General features: G+C 34.2%; 1 long non-coding RNA gene across 2 annotated transcripts; it reads left to right on the plus strand.

Moving 5' to 3' along the window:
• Positions 1 to 1,658: 1,658 nt before the first annotated feature.
• On the plus strand, positions 1,659 to 3,511 carry LOC143607003 (uncharacterized). Of its 2 annotated transcripts, none has more exons than XR_013148855.1 (3): positions 1,659 to 1,934; positions 2,023 to 2,255; positions 3,427 to 3,511. It is a non-coding gene; the product is annotated as an uncharacterized LOC143607003 (long non-coding RNA). The 2 variants fall into 2 exon arrangements; XR_013148854.1 differs by having other exon boundaries at positions 1,660 to 1,934; positions 2,043 to 2,255.
• The last annotated feature ends 893 nt before the right edge of the window (positions 3,512 to 4,404 follow it).

Raw genomic sequence — 4,404 nt, forward strand, 5'->3', positions numbered from 1 at the left:
CACCCTGTGATTGGTTCATGGGCTGTTCTGGTCAAATCGTCTGTTCTGCCCATACCTTGGTAGGTATAGTACAAAAGATCTTCCAGAAGCATACGGACTGGCTCATTTAGGCGGGAGTATTCCCGCCTTGCTCATTCCTTCATGTGACTACTGAAGTAGCTAGTGCCTTGTGCGTGTAGCTTTGCTATTAGTGCGGGTAGCCTTCCCTGATGGCTTGTATCCGCAACTGCGGGAACAGGCGGGGTACTTCACCATTGGGAGGCATTCCCTGCGGGTACAGCTGGCGTACTGCGCGTAAGGTTCTCTGAGCATGGTGGGTCCTGCTGGAGCAGTTGGTCGTTGCGCAGACGTCCCTGTTCAAGGTGAGTCTTGCGGGTCCAACTGGGCTCTGCTGGGACCTACCTCTTCAAGCAAGAACAACGACATGAAGATCATGAATAACAACGAGAAGAACAATGAGATCATAAGGAAGACAGGAACAAACAACAACACAACACATGATATTGTGAGCAATAACTTCTTGGTAAACACTAATTTCTCAGATGAACAATAACGAGTCATGAACACTACCTAGTAATGCATAGTCTTAGTTGTGAACAATGTCGAGCCGTAAAACAGTGTCACTGATGTGAACATTATTTCGTGCATGAATATATAGCAATCGGATAAGCGATGACTAACTGGAATAGAAAACTAGACATAAGCTAGAAAACATCGGAGACTAGTAGGGCTGTAAACGAACAAAATGAAACCTTGTTCATCCTCATTTGTTTAGCATTAAACTTGCTCATGAACGCTAATCGAACAAAATGAAACCTTGTTCATGTTCGTTCGTTAAGGAATTGAACTTTTTCACAAACGCAAACAAACACGTACTATTTAAGAAACAAAAAACAACATTCTTAATCCAAAATGTTAGAAATATTCACATTCATTAATTAATTAAAAAGTTAAAACACTTGAGATAATAAAAACCATAAACATAATCATCCCCCAATCAAGGGTTTTATTCTGATAATGTCAACGAAACACAAGTTAGGTTTGTTGTTACCTAAACAAGACTTTATGAAACAAACCATTAACGAAACAAACTGAACATAAACAACAAAATTATAAAATTTTAATGTTAGGTTAGTTATTACAAATAAAATATTATAAAATATAAAACATACCTTTAGTTAACGAATTTAAACGAACATATATGAACACGCTACCGAACGTTAACGAACACAGATGAACAAACACAACCTCTGTTCACGTTTGTTCATTTAACTAAACAAACAAAATTTATTGATTGTGTTCGTTCATTTCTTATAAGACCAAACGTAAACGAACTTCCGGCCAAACGGTTTACGAACTGTTTGCTTAACGTTGGTTCGTTTATAGTCTTAACGACTAGGGTTTTAGTTCTTAATACGATGATAGTTAGGGTTTATACCGTGCACCTTAGCTTTGATACCCTTGAAACTAAATTGTGTAATTACAAATGGATAGGAAACTCTCAATATATAGAAGAAGAGAAAAGAGAAACAAACCTTAATTAAGAACATATATCTAACTCGGATACTTGTTCTAAAAACTAATAAACTCTACTCTTAACATTAACACACACACTATAAAGATATTTAAGGCATGAAACAAATTAAAAAGATAAAGTCTATTGACTTTTTATCATTATGAGCACTAAAGTTAATATTAACTTAAAATAAAAAGAAAAAAAAAGAGAAATGTATGTGAGCACTTATATGGAAACGATCAAGAATACATAATATACTAATTGTACCCCACTTGGTCAGTAGTGAATATATGCCTTTCATTTCTTTTCTTAGTATGTTCTTCTTTTGCCAAGGCGCATGCTTTCCTATTTTGACATTATTGTGTCCCAGCTAGGGCTAATTTCTTGCAATACCAGTTTTCTTCTAGTTCAGCAAAGGGTCTCTTGCTTTCACTATTAATTTTTTGAGTTTATAGCTATTTAATTATATATGGTTTTGGATCTTAATGTTTTATTAATGTTTCTAGGTTACATTTTTGTTTTGAAGGTAATTAATTACAACTAAAAGTAGATCCATGAGGATGGTGAGACAGAAAACTCAGATCAGAAAGATAGAGAATTTAGCAGCAAGGCAAGTAACCTTCTCAAAGAGGAGAAGAGGCCTTTTCAAGAAGGCTCATGAGTTGTCTACCCTTTGTGATGTTGATGTCGCCCTTATCGTCTTTTCCGCCACCGGAAAACTCTTTCACTCTCCCTCAAGGTCTCTCTCTCTCTCTCTATATATATATATATATATATATATTTATACATATATATATATATATATATATGTGTGTGTGTGTGTGAATTGTTTGATGTTAAATTAGCAATATGTAGGAGTAGATCTAGTAAGTGTAGTTTGAACTTTGAATGTTAAATGGGATAAAATCTTTGGTGAACTTTATGACAAATATGTTGTATGTAGAAATTAACTTAGAAATAATGAGATATTAGATATAGGCATGTTTTATGACTTTAAATGGCTAAACAAGTAACAGGTAGGTGTTTCTGAAAGAGGAAATATATCATTTGTAACCAAATTAAATATATATGATAAAAAAAAGGACATGGAGATGTTTAAAAGCACTAGTTGCTGGAAAAGTGAATCATCAAAGATATGATCAATCTTCAGGAACATTTGTGTGTGTGTGCATATAGGTGATGTATGATAGATTCATGTGTACTTCTAGATCTATTTACAATGTTCCAGTCGATATTTTAAGTTGAAACAGTCATTGCCTTAGAAATTTCTCACTATATGATAGTGTATTTTATCAAGATTTTCTTAATTGAAGCTAGGGTTTCAACTACTAACTAAGCATATAATTAAGAGCATAGTATATGTTAAACCAAAGTCAATAATGGATTGTTATCATGGTAACAATCAGTTGCTTCAGATTGAAATGGCACTGGAAGTTAATTCATATTTGCATAATTGATTAAAAATTTGTATGTAATTTGATCATCAGTGGTAGTTGAATCTCACTGGAAACAATTAGTAGTAAGTCACTACTCACTATTACTACTGATCAATTGCAATTTCATCTATTAGTGGCAAGATGATCATAAGTGGCAATCGATAATCTTTGGTGAGTATCGGCCATTATTAATGGTACTTGATGGAGTCTTTTGCTAAGGGTTTTTTGTTAGTATAACAACTTCTAATAGCTATAACCGCCAAATGTCAACCCTCAACTAAAACGTAGTGATTGTTCGTTTTCTATGTAAGGAAGGTCTTTGATCTAAGTTAGGTACAAGTTTTTATTGTGTACTTGCATATTCGTTCTTGTTATTCTCTTTGAATTAATCGTTTGAACTTTAGATTGTGCAAGTATTTAGTTTATTAGTAAGCTACCTCCTTCATAACAGCAATTCTTTTTTTGTTTCAAAAGTATTAATCAAGTGCTAGAAAGGCGTGGGGTGCTGCAATCCAAGAACGATGGAGAACTACAACAAACATCTCAGGAGATCATGCAGGTATATTCACTTCCTCGATTGTCACGCTATTTTGTTGATTATTAACTAGATCTTTTTTTTTGGGAACTAAAACTGCAAGTCTTATACATACTGAGAAGGTATAATTAAGATAGTTAAGCCAGAAATTTGAACAATGAGAAGAACATACAATTTATAACATAATAGAAAGTTTTAATACAAAAAGATAATGTTAAACATTCTCTAGCCTGAAAGAGTCATGTTCATCAGTACCATGGTCAACCACCCTAGCCATCATATATAGTCCTTACCATGTAGCTGATAAATGACCTTGTTGAATGAAGTCTAGTTGAGGAGACTCGTGGACCACCCTAGCCATCATAGTCCTTAACAGTTTAACTCTAAACCTATACCCATATATGTTTGAAAAATAAGCCCTAGATATTGAAAATATATGCATAAAATAAGAGATGCTAGCAATTTGATATCAAGTATAAATGTTAAAACAAAATACTGATTTACGTCACACCCAAATTCTAATCACACACTAATATTATTAAAACAAAGAGTAAAATGTGGTTTTTATCTATGTGGTTTTTTCAAATCTGTGATTTTAATCCAATAGTTTCAAATTTGTGAATTTCGTCTATGTGGTTTCATTTCACTTGCAATTAAATCCGAATTCATTAACCCCGTTAAGTATGGTCGTTAAACCCATCAGTGTGCCCCTCACTTGATCGGAGTCCGTATTGTCCCTTTTCTCCCAAAATAAAACTCAGCCCTAATTCGCAAGCCCCCTCACCCAAGTGGCAGGGGTGTATTTGGAGAAAAAAGGACAAAACTGCCCCTCACGTGAGGGGCACACAAATAGATTTAACGACCATACTTAACGATATTAGTGAATTCAGGTTTAATTACAAGTGAAATGAAACCAC

This window comes from Bidens hawaiensis, unplaced genomic scaffold, assembly GCF_021521415.1.
Source record: "Bidens hawaiensis isolate Kalapana, Puna unplaced genomic scaffold, B.hawaiensis_p1.1 tig00078810_1, whole genome shotgun sequence".
Taxonomy (NCBI): Eukaryota; Viridiplantae; Streptophyta; class Magnoliopsida; order Asterales; family Asteraceae; genus Bidens; species Bidens hawaiensis.